This window comes from Leucopleurus acutus, assembly GCF_964270905.1.
Source record: "Leucopleurus acutus genome assembly, chromosome: 21".
Taxonomy (NCBI): Eukaryota; Metazoa; Chordata; class Mammalia; order Artiodactyla; family Delphinidae; genus Leucopleurus; species Leucopleurus acutus.
Genome location: NC_139163.1, coordinates 32,801,842 through 32,819,619, shown reverse-complemented (window position 1 = coordinate 32,819,619; position 17,778 = coordinate 32,801,842).

Genomic DNA, 17,778 nt, shown 5'->3' with positions numbered 1-17,778 from the left:
TCTCCGGCCTCCTATCTGGCTCCCGTTCCCTCCAGTCTAATCACATTCCTGGGTTGTGGCGGCCTGACATCCTGTGCAGAGCTGACCGCAGGGCCTTTGCTCTGCCACATGCCTCCCTTTTCCAGCCAAGCTGCCCCCAGCCCAGCCCACAGGGTAGCTTCAACTCTTCGGTCAGCTCAACCCTGCAAGATCTCCTTCACAAGGCCCGCTCGGTCCTGATGTCTCCTCAGTAAAAGTGCCGACTCCCCTCTGAGCCTCCCCACACTGGGTGGTCACGTCTAGCTGGTGCGCCACCCTCTGGGGCAGGATTGGCAAACCACAGCCCACGGGCCAAATCCAGCTCGCCACCCGGCTTGGTCCATAAAGTTGTATCGGAACCCAGCCACACTCCTGTGTGGACCACGTGGCTGCTTTCATGCTGCCATGACAGTGTTGCATAGTCACCGTGGAGACCCTATGGCCCTGGACCATTTGGCACGTTGCAGAGAAATCTGCCAGCATCTTCTCTAGTACATCCTTGTCTCCTCTCTCTAGACTGTCAGCTACCTGAGGGCAGGGCGAGTGTCACCTGCCTTTGTATCCCCAGCACGTCGCACCCTGCCTGGCACGTAGCAAGATTCTAGCCAATGTCTGAGAGATGGAAGAGTGAGCACATAAGTACTAGAATTGAGAGTCTCTGTCTTCCTTATCCCCCCGTGGAGTGGGGACCCATCGTGTGGCTTGAAAGTAGAGGCAGAGGATTTTTTTGTTATTTATTTATTTATTTATTTATTTTGGGCTGCACTGGGTCCTCCTTGCTGCGCGCGGGCTTTCTCTAGCTGCGGCGAGTGGATGCTACTCTTCGTTGTGGTGCGTGGGCTTCTCATTGTGGTGGCTTCTCTTGTCGTGGAGCACAGGCTCTAGGCACGCAGGCGCAGTAGTTGTGGCACACGGGCTCAGTAGCCGTGGCTCATGGGCTCTAGAGCGCAAGCTCAGTAGCTCTGTCGCACAGGCTTAGTTGTTCCGCGGCATGTGGGATCTTCCGGGACCAGGGCTCAAACCCATGTCCCCTGCATTGGCAGGCGGATTCTTAACCACTGCACCACCAGGGAAGCCTGAGGCAAAGGATTTTTGTGCTTGAGATGAAGTCTCCTGGACTTCATCGAGCATATCCGAGCATATCCGAATGAAATGGTGACATAAAGTAGCTTATCTGGATGACAAAAACTCCATCTCTGCCTGTGCTTCTGAGGATGCTCCCAGGATGCCCTGGGACTGCAAAACAGAGTCCCTGGACAGGAGGACAGCAGGGAAGCTGGGCGGGAGCTCTGCTTCCGTCCGAGGAAGAGTCCACAGTCAGATTTTGTAAAGAGGGAAAACTGGAGATCAGATCAGCCTGTTGTGAAGTGGTAATGGCTTCACGCATGAAGTTGCCCTGGGCTGTCTATGCCTACTTCCGGGGAGGGTCGTATCTGAGCCTTTCTCCAGATGGGCAGCATCCTTACCCTGTAGCCATATTTAACTTTGTCTGAGTCATTTCTTTGGAGTGGCAAGGTGGATTTCGTGGTGTTCTAGAGAGAGACCTGGACCAGGTCAAGGAGCACCGGGGACCCAGTCCTACCACCGCTGGTCCAGAGACATGAAAGTGTGGAGTGTAGGCTAAGTCAAGTGGAATCCAGGGCTGCTTCTAGTTCCATAATTCTGCAAATCCGATTTATTCTCCCTTTGGTTTGGGAGTACAAGAGTCCCTTCCCGTCCATGGGACTACGGTGCCAGGGTCTCAGTGCAGACGGGCACTGGTGTGTGATCTCCGAGGCAGCGTGCTGGCCAATGGTCCTGTCTTCCTGCACCCTCTCTGCTTCTCTGCAGGCCATAGTGATAGACACACGACCCAGGCTGGGCCTGTCCCCAGGATCTTTCTGTGGTGACAGGCTATAAGGACTGTCTGCATCCCCTGGACGCGTGGCACGCCAGTCTGAGAGGCCCTGTCACACCGAGAGAAGGGGAGAGACGGTGAGCAAAGACCAGTGTCTGCTGCCCAACAGGCCAGTTTACCGGCTACTTGTGCCAATAAATCTCCTCTGTGCTCAAGGCCGCGCACGGGACTAGACCTCCTGAGCACACAGCGGAGTCCTGGCCTTCTCACAGCGTTTCAGGCAGCTCAGGCCCCGCGGGGCCCCCTCCCCGATACCCTTACTGCTCTCTCTGGGGGAGTCTTCGCTGGGCGGTGCTGCGTTGTGGCTGTACAGGGGTACTCTGGAGTCAGGCTGGACTAAATCCTGGTTTGTCACTTACTAGTTGTGTGACATGCAGCGCTTGGTGCCTCTGTTTTCTCATCTACAAAATGGGCGCGATCGCAGCACCTCCCTCACAGGGCTGAACACGTGTGAAGGGCCTGACCATGGAGGTGCCGTGTAAGACATGGCTGCTAATATTCTTCCCGGGAACTCGGGCTATCTCTGTCGCAACCGAGGAAGTTTAGAGCCTTGATGGAAGCCCGTGCTCCCTTCGGCGTGGCAGGGTGGGAGTGCGTGCCTCAACAATTGTGTTTAACTTTTTGTCCAACCCCAGCCAGATAGGACCACTTCAGATGCATTTTTGTTTATTGCTTTACCTTGAGTCACTTACAGGAATTCGGCAGTTGGGCACAATTTCCTGTTTAGGACACGCAGAGTGCTTAAAGGAAATGGTGTGGATTAGCCATTCCAGCCCTCCGTCCCCTGTGCCGTCTACCCCCTGCACAGCTGGATGACCCCAGGGTGGCCTGAGAAAGATCCAGGAGCTGGGTAGCCAGGTGGGGTGTGCAGAGGTAGCTGCACTGCCCTCTGCGCCTGCCCTGCCCCCACCTTCCTTTCTGACCTGTACCCTTTATGAAGGTATTTCATAGGGAGTCATAACTGAACTTATTTTTGCATAGCAAGGTCTCACCAATGATATTGGTGGGTGGATTTCATTCCCATTTTACAGATGAGGAAACTGGTCCAAGAGCTTAAGTGGCACCTGGTGAATGGCCTGGGGCCTAGTTTGATCTCTGGACCGTGTCTGCTAATAGAGGCAGTCAGAGACCCTCTGGGCAAGTGTGTTCCAGGTGTGAGCCTGTCCGTCCCACCTGCCTCCTGCTGCTTCTCTCAGGGAGAAAGTGCCAGGCGGGGCTGCCCCACCCCCCCAGGTGGAACACATCCTGGCTGGCAGAGCACGGTTGGGGGACCCATCACTACCACCATCACCACCACCACCAAAGCGGGACTCCCAGCCCAGCGGGAGGTCAGGCTATGGGGCCAAGTTTAATGACTCTGGCAAGGGCACGCCTTTGGCATCTCTGGGGATGGAGAAAGAGTGACCCGTCCCAGGCCTGGCAGGGTGGAGGCAGGTGGGCAAGGCAAAGTCGTGTGGCAGCCTCAGCTTTTTGGCGTCCATGCCCTCTTCCTGACCGGGAGGCTGGGGCCACTTCAGACCCAGGGGATTCCTGGGAGCCAAGAGGCCCGCGAGGAGACATGGGCAGTCACAGGATGCGGGGAAGCGGTCTTCTGTTCCCATCCGTGTGGGATAGGAGGAAACACAACACACAGTCTCAGGAACGTTCCATGGCAACAAGAGCCAGCTGAGCGGCTCTGCCTTGAGGACGTGGAAAGCGCCAGGTGGCATTGGTTCCAGGGAGCCACTTGGCGGGCACACCTACCACAAGAGCATCCCTCTAGCCAGCACGTCGGCTTCTGATGTGGTGTGGGTTCTGCTGGGGGCACGACAGACAAAAACATCAGCAAACTTAATCCTCGCTTGAGTTGCCGCCTATAGGCGGCTGCTGTGGACTCTCTGCCTGCCCACTGGCAGGTGGCCGGAGCCCTCTGCTGTGTACTGTCCTGGCTGAGCCCAGATTCTATTTCGGTTGACCTCGTTGGGCTTCCTCCGGTACCAGTGAACAATTCTGTGGCCACAGGCAAGTCCTCTCTGGGCCTCTGTCTGCTGCTCTGCAAATTGGATCTAACACCATCTCTGTCTTGCTGCTAGGCGATCACATTTGTGAACAGAAGTGATCACGTACCTGAAAGAGCTTTGTAAGAGACAAGGCACTGTATAAAATTAGTTATTATCACAATCCCGTGTTGTCTGCAAGGCCGGCTCACCCTGGAAGCATTTGGCATCTCCCTGTTTGAGCCTCCTTCCTCCCTCTGTCTCTTCTCCAAACACTCAGCATCCCCTGGGTACCACAGCCAGGAGCGGTGAGGTGGGGGACCACACTGCTGACACCACCCTGCAGGAGTAGCTTCTCCTTTCCTTCAGGGCTCAGATTACCTTTCATTTGCCAGCAAGGTTAGGGTTAGGGAAGGTGTCTTCCCTCCCAGCTTCATGCTGCCCCATAGCCGTCCCCATTCCCCACCTCACAGTCCCCAAGTCTCCTCTCCTCTTCAGCTCCACCTATCCCAACCCCTGACTCCTTTGCCCTCTACCAGCCTGGACCCAACAGCCCATTAACACGGTGCCCACGAATGTGCTAGAAACTCTTACGCTCTTATTCTAACTCCAAGCTTGGACCTGACCATCTCAACACTCCCTCGGAGGGGCTCACTTACTCCCTTGGTTTCAAATATTATTTCTTCAGCTACAACCTCTCCTCTCCTGTGAACCCTTTGGCGGGGGGGTGTTTTTTTAAAGTTGGCATCAGAATGCTTGGTAACCTGATTATTTCTCTTTTTAAAAGTTTTTAATTTTTAAAAATTCTTTATTTTTTTTGTTGATGTGTAGTTGATTTACGATGCTGTGTTAATTTCTGCTGTACAGCAAAGGGATTCAGTTATACATATATATACATTCTTTTTCGTATTCTTTTCCATTACGGTTTATCACAGGATATTGAATATAGTTCCCTGTGCTATACACTAAGACCTTGTTGTGTATCCATTCTCTATATAATAGTTTGCATCTGCTAATCCCAAACTCCCAATCCATCCTTCTGCCACACCCGCCTCCCCCTTGGCATCCACAAGTCTGTTCTCTATGTCTGTGAGTCTGTTTCTGTTTCATAGATAAGTTCATTTGCGTCATATTTTAGATTCCACATATAAGTGACATCAGTGTCTGACTTACTTCACTTATTATGAGAATCTCTAGGTCCATCCGTGTTGCTGCAAATGGCATTATTTCATTCTTTTGTTGGCTGAGTAACATTCCATCGTATATGTGTGCCACATCTTCGTTACCCATTCCTCTGTTGATGGACATTTATAACCTGATTATTTCTTCACTTTCCAAAGTAATTTCCCTATTAGCCCAAACACATCAGCTAGTACCTTGAGAATGGGTGGGTCTCTGCCCTTGACCAGTTGCAGTTGTGATGTGATGACAGGTAGGTGGATCGGTGCTCACAAAGGTCTTTCTTTCGAATTGGAGGATAGGTCAGATTATTCCAATCAACAAGTGCGTGTTCAGTGTTCGGTGTTCTGGCAGCTTCCCTCAATTTCTAATAAAAGCTGTGGACTGAGCCATGCCTGAACCACACAGTGAATAGGACAAGCGACATTTGGGATGTGATTAAAGCCATCAATCTAAAATCAAACAGGAAACCCTGTACCCCACTGATAAAGAGGAGCTGGGGAAAAAATCTGATGTCAGGTTTGTTGGGATTGGTGCAAACGCCTCACAGGGGAAAGAAATGTACAGTCAGTCAGGATGAGTTAAAAGAGCATCTCCTAGAAAACACATCACTTCCCTGGGGTGGAGGAGACGGGCACTGGAGGCCCCACCAGAGCTGAATTCACCAGGCAAAAATGCTTGACTCAGGAAGAGGCCGTGGGCAGGGAATCCTATGACGCTGCAGCGGGAGGGGTCCAGCGGAAACAGAGTGTTCCTGTCACCCTGGACACATGCAGTTCCCCCACGATGATCAGATCTGACGTGGACTGCTTCGCCCATGTAACTGTGTCGTGTGAGTGCGTGGGAGGTGAGGAGGGCATTGGCCCCCTCTGCGGGCCTGTCCCAGAATCACAAGGACCCGACACTGTGGGGTCAGCTCGTGGGCAGATCCATATCCACTTAGTTTGGTTATAGCTGCTGTAGTTATTTCCAAACAAAAAGGAAATGACCAGAAAGGCTGAAAGGAAACAAATCAAATGTAGGCTTCCAAGGAGGCCTCAGGCTTGGGTGGCGCTGGATATAGTAGGACAAGTCACCGCCGAGCATCACTTACCTACACAGCGCCTCCAACGGTCACTTCTGAGTGTCCTCAGGTTTAAAGTTAAGCTCCTTTAGGTAAACTTAATGGACCACAGACACCCTTACAATCCTAAGATGCTGATAGAATCCTTACAGATATGGATTGGATGGGATAGATGTGCATATAAGTAGAAGGCAGTGGATGGTTTCCCAGACCAGTTAATCTCTGCCAAAAAACCATAAAAACTGGATTCTTAGTGTCATTTGAGGAAAATATTCAAATGTTAGAGATTACTACAGGTCAACTGAAATCAACTGATAAAACATAGGCTTTATATCCATCTCTTTCAGATGTAATCTTGCCGTATTTAAAATCAATTTAAAAAGTAATCTTAGAGGGCTTCCCTGGTGGCGCAGTGGTTGAGAGTCCGCCTGCCAATGCAGGGGACACGGGTTCGTACCCCGGTCCGGGAAGATCCCACATGATGCGGAGCGACTGGGCCCATGAGCCATGGCCACTGAGCCTGCGCGTCCGGAGCCTGTGCTCCGCAACGGGAGAGGCCACAACAGTGAGAGGCCCGTGTACAGCAAAAAAAAATAAAATAAAAAGAAAAATAATCTTAGAGCTAAAATTTCTTGTTTACAATTTGTCAAATGTGTATACATGCATATAATATTATTATATAATTTTATATCAGAGATGGCCATCTTTTGCAGTTTCAAGTAAATATTTCTAAAATTAATAAACAGTTTTAGAGAAGTTTTATTTACAGAAAAATGAAGCAGAAAATAGTTTTCCCATATACTCTTCTCTTCCTGCATTATTATCTTACATTTAGTGCGGTACTATTGTTTTTAAAAGAAAAACATCATTAGCATTGATTTTTTTCATAAGTGTGACACTCCTACTGCTTCAAAGACAGTTTGAGAAAATTTGAGGTAGAAAAAAGAGGGAGAGGTTTTCCCCTACAAAGGGTTTTCCATTTGAGGAAAGATATAAGAGGGATGAAGCTGCAAAAACAAATTTATGAAATGGCTTATGAAATCACCCATAGCATGTCATCGGCCTGAGAGCTTATTTCCCGTGCTGCCTTACTTGAGTCAAATAACAACCCTGTGAATTTACAGCTCTCATCTGAAACAGAAAGAAGCTAAAGCTCAGGCAAACTGGCCACAGTGGTGCAACTGATTTCAGAGGAAAAAGGGTGAAATTTCTGATTTACACCCACAGGTTCTCACCACAGAGGCACAGCTCACATGCTATAGGGAGGACAGCTCACAGGGGCACAGTAGACACATGCTTATTTAAAGACTCCTGAGGGCTTCCCTGGTGGCGCAGTGGTTGAGACTCCACCTGCCGATGCAGGGGACACGGGTTCGTGCCCCGGTCCGGGAAGATCCCACGTGTCGCGGAGCGGCTGGGCCCGTGAGCCATGGCCGCTGAGCCGGCGCGTCCGAAGCCTGTGCTCCGCAGCGGAAGAGGCCACAACAGTGAGAGGCCCGCGTACCGCAAAAAGGAAAAAAAAAAAAAAAAAGACTCCTGAAAGGCCGAAACTAGGGGTTATGTTTCAAACTCAATTTTTTAGGGATGGAAAGGTCTTTTTTTTTTTTTTTTTCCGGTATGTGGGCCTCTCACTGTTGTGGTCTCTCCCGTTGCAGAGCACAGGCTCCGGACGCGCAGGCTCAGCGGCCATGGCTCACGGGCCCAGCCGCTCTGCGGCATGTGGGATCTTCCCAGACCGGGGCACAAACCCGTGTCCCCTGCATCGGCAGGTGGACTCTCAACCACTGCGCCACCAGGGAAACCCCCCTCTTTTTTTTAAATTAAAGTAGGGTTGATGTACAGTGGTGGGTTAGTTTCTGCTGTACATCAAAGTGACTCAATTATACATATACATACATTCTTTTGTGTATTCTTTTCCAGTATGGCTTATCACAGGATACTGAATATAGTTCCCTGTGCTCTACAGTAGGACCTTGTTGTTTAACCATTCTCTATATAATAGTTTGCATCTGCTAATCCCAAACTCCCAGTCCATCCCCCCCACCTGCCTCCCCCTTGGCAACCACAAGTCTGTCCTCTATGTCTGTGACACTGTTTCTGTTTCATAGGTAAGTTCATTTGTGTCATATTTTAGATTCCACGTATAAGTGATATCATGGTATTTTCTTTCTCTTTCTGATGGGACAGAAAGTTCTGTTTTAGAGAATCAAGAGGCTAACCTGAGCAAGTCGATTCCCTCCAGGAAGGAACTGATTAAACAAGAGATGTATTCTAGGAGTGTTTGAACACATTCATGGGTAACTCCATAACCTTCCATAACAGATTAAGGAAAATTCCTAACCCTCCGGCACACAAGCCTGCCTCCTCTTGACCAGGCCCGCCCTTCCATTGCCCGAGTCAGAGAGAAACGGCTGGTCGCACTCAGACTAGCCTGGATCCAGTGCAAAGTCTGTAAGTCTCTTTTTATTAAAACAATTTCAAAGTATTAAAAAAAATGCATCAAAAATTACAGCACTCCAGGGACTTCCCTGGTGGCGCAGTGGTTAAGAATCCGCCTGCCAATGCAGGGGACATGGGTTCGATCCCTCGTCCGGGAAGATCCCACATGCTGCGGAGCAACTAAGCCCGTGCGCCACAACTACTGAGCCTGCGCTGTAAAGCCCGCGAGCCACAACTGCTGAGCCCATGTGCCACAACTACTGAAGACCGCGTGCCTAGAGGCCATGCTCCACAACAAGAGAAGCCACCGCAATGAGAAGCCAGTGCACCGCAACAATGAGTAGCCCCTGCTCACCGCAAGAGAAAGCCTGCACATAATGAAGACCCAACACAGCCAAAAATAAATAAATTAATAATAATAACAACAGCACTCCATAATGAGAACCTGCTGTATAGCACAGGGAACTCCACTTCGCTGTACAGCAGAAACGAACACAGCATTGTAAAACAAATATACCTCAATTAAAAAAAAATTAAAAATAATAATAATGCATCAATTTTGGCTCATTCATTGTGACAAATGTACCATACTAATTTAATATGTTAATAGGAACAGTAGGTGCAGGGAATATGATACATTCTCATTTTTTCTGTAAATTTAACACTGTTCTAAAAATAAAGTTTATTTTTTAAAATGTAAAAAGAAAGAAATAACAGCACTCCACTTTTGATCTTTTCCCAATCTTTATTACACTCATATGTGGTGCTTACATAGTTTATATCATAGTTCATATACAAATTTGTTTTCTACTTTTTCGGGTAAGGTAATTTATGATTGATTTTGATATTCTATACAATTACACTATAGTCATGATAATGGCTACACAGTGTTGCATTATACTGACATATTATATAGGACTCTTCCCCTATTTTTGGACATATATCATTTTCAGTGTTTAGATAGTCAGGATAATATCTTGTACATATTGTTTTCTTGTATGGGAATTTAAATTTTTTATTTCATTGGGCTAAATATTCAGAAGTAGAATTAGTACTCCAAGAGAATAACTCAGTTTTTACCTATTTATTTTGAAGTAATTTCAAACTTACAGAAAAGTTGCAAGAGTAGGTCAAAGAACTTGCAACCTGGTGAATGATTCTTAACAAGAGCAACCATTTTTAAGGGCACTTTCCAGGCATTGGGCCTGTCCTATTCAGCAGGTTACCAGGACAGCTGACCAATGTGAGAGCCTGGTCTGGATGATGGCATAGAAAGGACACATCCAATGATACCGTGTCAAATCCATTGTGATTTTTACCCCATCCCTGAAAAACCAGATGGCTACCCAAATTAAACCTTCTTAGGGATAGCCTCATCCACCAGAGGGCAGACAGCAGAAGCAAGAAGAACTACAATCCTGCAGACTGTGAAACAAAAACCACATTCACAGAAAGATAGACAAAATGAAAAGGCAGAGGACTATGTACCAGATGAAGGAACAAGATAAACCCCAGAAAAACAACTAAATAAAGTGGAGATAGGCAAGCTTCCTGAAAAAGAATTAAAAATAATGATAGTGAAGATGATCCAGGACCTCGGAAAAAGAATGGAGGCAAAGATCGAGAGGATGCAAGAAATGTTTAACAAAGACCTAGAAGAATTAAAGAACAATCAAACAGAGATGAACAATACAATAACTGAAATGAAAACTACACTAGAGGGAATCAATAGCAGAATAAGTGAGGCAGAGAATGGATAAGTGACCTGAAAGACAGAATGGTGGAATTCACTGCCGCAGAACAGGATAAAGAAAAAAGAATGAAAAGAAATGAAGACTGCCTAAGAGACCTCTGGGACAACATTAAACACACCAACATTTGCGTTATAGGGGTACCAGAAGGAGAAGAGTGAGAGAAAGGACCTGAGAAAATATTTGAAGAGATTATAGTCAAAAACTTCCCTAACATGGGAAAGGAAATAGCCACCCAAGTCCAGGAAGCACAGAGAGTCCCAGGCAGGATAAACCCAAGGAGAAACATGCCTAGACACATAGTAATCAAAATGACAAAAATTAAAGACAAATTATTAAAAGCAAAAAGGGAAAAGCGACAAATAACATACAAGGGAACTCCCATAAGGTTAACAGCTGATTTCTCAGCAGAAACTCTACAAGCCAGAAGGGAGTGGCACGGTATATTTAAAGTGGTGAAAGGGAAGAACCTACAGCCAAGATTACTCTACCCGGGAGGATCTCATTCAGATTCGATAGAGAAATCAAAAGCTTTACAGACAAGCAAAATCTAAGAGAATTCAGCACCACCAAACCAGCTCTACAACAAATGCTAAAGGAACTGCTCTAAGTGGGAAATACAAGAGAAGAAAAGGACATACAAAAACAAACCCAAAACAATTAAGAAAATGGTAATAGGAACATACATATCGATAATTAACTTAAGTGTGAATGGATTAAATGCTCCAACCAAAAGACACAGGCTTGTTGAATGGATACAAAAACAAGATCCATATATATGCTGTCTACAAGACACCCACTTCAGACCTAAGGACACATACAGACTAAGAGAGACTGAGAGAGAGGGGATGGAAAAAGATATTCCATGCAGATGGAAATCAAAAGAAAGCTGGAGAAGCAATACTCGTATCAGATAAAATAGACTTTAAAATAAAGAATGTTACAAGAGACAAGGAAGGACACTAAATAATGATCAAGGGATCAATCCAAGAAGAAGATAGAAAAATTATAAATATATATGCACCCAATATAGGAGCACCTCAATACATAAGTCAAATGCTCACAGCTATAAAAGAGGAAATCGACAGTGACACAATAATAGTGGGGGATTTTAACACCTCACTTACACCAATGGACAGATCATCCAGACAGAAAATTAATAAGGAAACACAAGCTTTAAATGACACAACAGACCAGATAGATTTAACTGATATCTATAGGATATTCCATCAAAAAACAGCAGATTACACTTTCTTCTCAAGTGCACACGGAATATTCTCCAGGATATCTTGAGTCACAAATCAAGCCTTGGTAAATTTAAGAAAATTGAAATCATATCGAGCATCTTTTCTGACCAAAACACTATGAGATTAGAAATCAATTACAGGGGAAAAAATGTAAAAAACACAAGCACGTGGAGGCTAAGCAATATGCTACTAAATAACCAAGAGAGGGCTTCCCTGGTGGCACAGTGGTTAAGAATCCGCCTGCCAAGTCTGGGGACACGGGTTTGAGGCCTGGGCCAGGAAGATCCCACATGCTGCGGAGAAATGAAGCCCGTGCGCCACAACTACTGAGCCTGCACTCAAGAGCCCGCGAGCCACAACTACTGAGCCCATGTGCCACAACTACTGAAGCCCGTGCGCCTAGAGCCCGTTCTCTGCAACAAGAAGCCACCGCATGAGTAGCCCTGGCTCGCCGTGACCAGAGGAATGCCCACACACAGCAACAAATACCCAAAACAGCCAAAAATAAAATAAATAAAAATTTAAAAAAATAACCAAGAGACCACTGAAGAAATCAAAGAAGAAATCAAAAAATACCTAGAAACAAATGACAATGAAAACATGACAACCCAAAGCCTATGGGATGCAGCAAAAGCAGTTCTAAGAGGGAAGTTTATAGCAATACAATCCTACCTCAAGAAACAAGAAAAATCTCAAATAAACAGCCTAACTTTACACCTAAAGGAACAAGAGGAAGAAGAACAATCAAAACCCAAAGTTAGTAGAAGGAAAGAAATCATAAAGATCAGAGCAGAAATAAATGAAATAGAAACAAAAAAAAAGTAGCAAAGATCAATAAAACTAAAAGCTGGTTCTTTGAGAAGATAAACAAAATTGATAAACCCTTAGGCAGACTCATCAAGAAAAAGAAGGAGAGGACTCAAATCAATAAAATTAGAAATGAAAAAGAAGTTACAACAGACACCACAGAAATACAGAGCATCATAAGAGACTACTACAAGCAACTCTATGCCCATAAAATGGACAACCTAGAAGAAATGGACAATTCTTAGAAAGGTATAACCTTCCAAGACTGAACCAGGAAGATAGAAAATATGAACAGACCAATCACAAGTAATGAAATTGAAACTATGATTAAAAATCTGCTAAGAAACAAAAGTCCAAGACCAGATGGCTTCACAGGGGAATTCTATCAAACATTTAGAGAAGAGCTAACACCCATCCTTCTCAAACTCTTCCAAAAAATTGCAGAGGACGGAACCCCCCCAAATTCATTCTACGAGGTCACCATCACCTTGATACCAAAAGCAGACAAAGATACTACAAAAAAAGAAAATTGCACACCATGCAAAAATCCTCAACAAAATACTTGCAAACAGAATCCAACAACACATTAAAAGGATCATATGCCATGATCAAGTGGGACTTATCCCAGAGATGCAAGGATTCTTCAATATATGCAAATCAATCAATATGATACACTATATTAACAATTGAAGAATAAAAACCATATTTTTTATGCTTCTGATCATCTCAATAGATGCAGAAAAAGCTTTTGACAAAATTCAACACCGATTTATGATAAAAACTCTCCAGAAAGTAGGCATAGAGGGAATCTACCTCAACATAATAAAGGCCATATATGACAAACCCATAGCAAACGCCATTCGCAATGGTGAAAAACTGAAAGCATTTCCTCTAAGATCAGGAACAAGACAAGAATGTGCACTCTCACCACTATTATTCAACATAGTTTTGGAAGTCCTAGCCACCGCAATCAGAGAAGAAAAAGAAATAAAAGGAATGCAAATTGGAAAAGAAGAAGTAAAACTGTCACTGTTTGCAGATGACATGATACTATACATAGAGAATCCTAAAGATGCTACCAGAAAACTACTGGAGCTAGTCAATGAATTTGGTAAAGTTGCAGGATACAAAATTAATGCACAGAAATCTCTTGCATTTCTATACACTAATGATGAAAAATCTGAAAGCAAAATTAAGGAAACACTCCCATTTACCATTGCAACAAAAAGAATAAAATACCTAGGAATAAACCTACTTAGGGAGACAAAAGACCTGTATGCAGAAAACTATAAGACACTGATAAAAGAAGTGAAAGATGACACAAACAGATGGAGAGATATACCATGTTCTTGGACTGGATGAATCAACATTGTGAAAATGACTATACTACCCAAAGCAATCTACAGATTCACTGCAATCCCTATCAAATGACCAATGGCATTTTTTACAGAAACAGAACAAAAAATCTTCAAATTTGTATGGAGACACAAAAGACCCCGAATAGCCAAAGCAATCTTGAGGGAAAAAAATGGAGCTGGAGGAATCAGACTCCTTAACTTCAGACTATACCACAAAGCTACAGTAATCAAGACAATATGGTACTGGCACAAAGACAGAAATATAGATCAATGGAACAGGATAGAAAGCCCAGAGGTAAACCCACGCACCCATGGTCAACTAATCTATGACAAAAGAGGCAAGAATATACAGTAGACAAAAGACAGTCTCTTTAATAAGTGGTGCTGGGAAAACTGGACAGCTATGTGTAAAAGAATGAAATTAGAACACTTCCTAACACCATACACAAAAATAAACTCAAAATGGATTAAAGACCTAAATTTAATACCAGACACTATAAAAATCTTAGTGGAAAACATAGGAAGAACACTCTTTGACATAAATCACAGCAAGATCTTTTTTGACCCATCTCCTAGAGTAATGGAAATAAAAAGAAAAATAAACAAATGGAACCTAATGAAACTTAAAAGCTTTATACAGCAAAGGAAACTATAAACAAGAGGAAAGGACAACTCTCAGAATGGGAGAAAATATTTACAAGCGAATCAACGGACAAAGCCTTAATCTCCAAAATATATAAACAGCTCATGCAGCTCAATATTAAAAGAACAAACAACCCAATCAAAAAACAGGTAGAAGACCTAAATAGACATTTCTCCAAAGAAGACATACAGATGGCCAAGAGGCACATGATAAGCTGCTCAACATCACTAATTATTAGAGAAATGCAAATCAAAACTACAATGAGGTATCACCTCACACCGGTTAGAATGGCATCATCAGAAAATCTACAAACAACAAATGCTGGAGAGGGTGTGAGGAAAGGGAACCCTCTTGCACTGTTGGTGGCAATGTAAATTGTTAGTGTCACTATGGAGAACAGTATGGAGGTTCCTCAAAAAACTAAAAATAGAATTACCATATGACCCAGCAATCCCGCTACTGGGGATATACCCAGAGAAAACCATAATTCAAAAAGACACTTGCACCCCAATGTCCATTGCAGCACTATTTACAATACCCAGGTCATGGAAGCAACCTAAATGCCTATTGACAGACGAAGGGATAAAGAAGAAGTGGTACATATATATAATGGAATATTACTCAGCCATAAAAAGGAACAAAACTGGGTCATTTGTAGTGACGCAGATGGACCTAGAGACTGTCATACAGAGTGAAGTAAGTCAGAAAGAGAAAAACAAATATCATATATTAACGCATATATGTGGAATCTAGAAAAAATGGTACAGATGAACCAGTTTGCAAGGCAGAAATAGAGACACAGATGGAGAGAACAAATGTATGGACACCATGGGGGAAGTGGGGTGGTGGTGGTGGTGGTATGAATTGGGAGATTGGGACTGACATGTATACACTAATATGTATAAAATAGATTAATAAGAACCTGCTGTATTAAAAAAAAAAAACTTCTTAGATTGTACACAACATCTCTGTCTTCTGGTGCCAGACCACCTTGTCATAAGCCTCTTGTCTGTCTCTCTTTTCTTTGAGTTTCCAGACATCACATCATTTCTTACTCAGCTGATTGGGGTCTCAGTGAGGTCCTTGTTTTTGTGCCCATCCCTGGATCCACTTGGGTGGTAAGGGGTTGGGGGCTGGTGTCTCATGATGCTGCAGAGGAGGGGGCCACAGCAGAAACAGCATCTGCTGGGAAAGCCCTGGAGGAATTCTGTAGGAATACTTCCTTCCAGTTTCCCTGTGCCCAGTTGGTCTCCGTGTTATCTGGGCCTGGGCTTCATCTCTCTTCCTTGAAAGCAAAGGCCTTTGATACAATTTTCTCAGGATGTGATTTCACCAAAATTTATTTTCATTTCTTCATTTTTTTTTCCACAGGAATCTTGTGACTAAAATCAATGCTCCCATTGTCATCATAGCAGCCTCCCTACTCCCACTTTCCCCAGAATCCAGGAAAGAGAAAAACACTCTCATGCTAATAGGAACACAAAGGCCCGTTCCTAGGACCAGGATATTAACTGGTCTGAGTCATTTGGTTGTGTTTCAACAAAGCTCCGGGGGGCACCTGCTAGTGACCAGAAAACTCTCTCCTTTCAATCCACAGCTCTTGGTCCACCTCAAGACCCCATACGTACTATTCCATTGTATATCTATACTAAGGGATCATGTTACTAAAGGTGAAATTGCAGGCACCCTGGCAGGGGTGGGGGCAGAATGGGGGGGAGGACTCTCCCTACCCCCTCTTTAATCACATCCTGCCCCTCATCCCCTCCCCAGTAGGGTCTCTGTCCTGGCTTTCTGAGCCCTTACCCAGACTGCTGTCTCTATGTGATCTAAGCATTTAAATGGAATCATTCATCCTCTACAGGAGCCCAAATTAAAGTCCTATTACCACCTCCCTTCCACCCTGCTGAATAGAAATGGAAAAAAAAAAAAAAAAAAAACCCTCCAGGCATCATCATGACAAAGCATGTAACAGGAAAGTAGACCGTCTCGAGGCACAGCCCCTTCCCACTGCTGCAGCTTATCCGATGCTTGTCTGCAGATAATGCTTATGCGCAGCCAGTGTACCTGACTCTGTCCCCCATCTCCCCTTTCCTGTAACAGCCATTGGCGGACCTATGGCTTGATAAAAGTACGGAAAAACAGTTCAACATTGTCCACGACTGACTTATTGTCCCACCGTTCAAGCGGCTCTCATCACTTGACGAATATGAGCATAGTTAGGACCGGAATACAGGACAGCCGGCCAGTCACCCCACGCTTTCCTCATCCAGCCTCCTGCGCCCTCTCTGGCATCCTTTCTCTTACTTCTCTCTCACCATAATGGTGCCTGGTGCTGGCTAGACATCGACATGACACATGCCGCCGACTGCACCCTGGGATGTGCCAGGGATCTCGTGTGCAGTGTCTCTCTCTAATCCATACATGACCTCAGATGCGAAAGTTCAGCGTAATTGAAAAACTTGACTGAGGTCACATCCCTCATTCCTGATAGAGCTGATTCAAGCATCGCGCTTTCCCCTACACGGTGCCCTCTTATTTATGAGTCCTCTGCAAGGGGTTACCAAGCCCAACGGGGGCATTTACATTTAAGAACAAACTCCAGAACACTGAAAATCTTCCCCGGTGTCGGGGGTGGGGGGGGGAGGGGTGGAATTTCCGGCGTGCGCAGCCACGTTTAGGCAGAGCGTCGGCTCAGCGCCCCAACCTGTATCCACAGCCCAGCTGGAGAGCTCGGGAGCCGAAAAGACCTCAGCGACCACGGATTCACTTTACAGAATGATTTCCCCCAAGATGACAGACCTGGGGAGTGGCTGATTCCAGGCTGCGGCACTTTCCACTGCAGGTGAGGAGGTGTAACCCACCCACCTGTTACCTGTGTCCCCACCTGTGTCCCCACCAGCCAGGTGCTCCAGCTCTGGCATTTCCTCTGCCCGGAGGGCGGCCGGTCCACCAGTCTAGCCGTTCCGACCTCTTGTGTCCGGAGCGGCAGAGTTACTGCTGGAGATTCCAGAAGAACCCTGTCCCCTCCGCGTGTGTTTGTTTAGAATTGTAAACGCCTGTTTTCCCAGTGGGGGTCTTAGAGCTAGCAGATCCTCAGGGTCCCTTTAGGAGTTCGAGACTCGGATTCTTCAGGTCCCGTCCAACTCCCAAATTGCTATGATTCAAAGATCAGAACCGTGAATAATCAGCCTGGCCTCAAGCCAGGATGGGCAGTGCTGCTTTCATGGAACTTCCTCCCCCTCTTTATATAAACAGGCCCGCCCGGGTTTGGCTCCTGTGGCATTGTCCGCTAGGCATCCTCCCGCCACAGAGAAGCCCGCCCACCCGGAGCCACTGACCCCACCCCCTGCCTTGAAATTTAAAGGAGGCGGGAGCTGTGCAGGGGCCGCAGAGCCGAGGT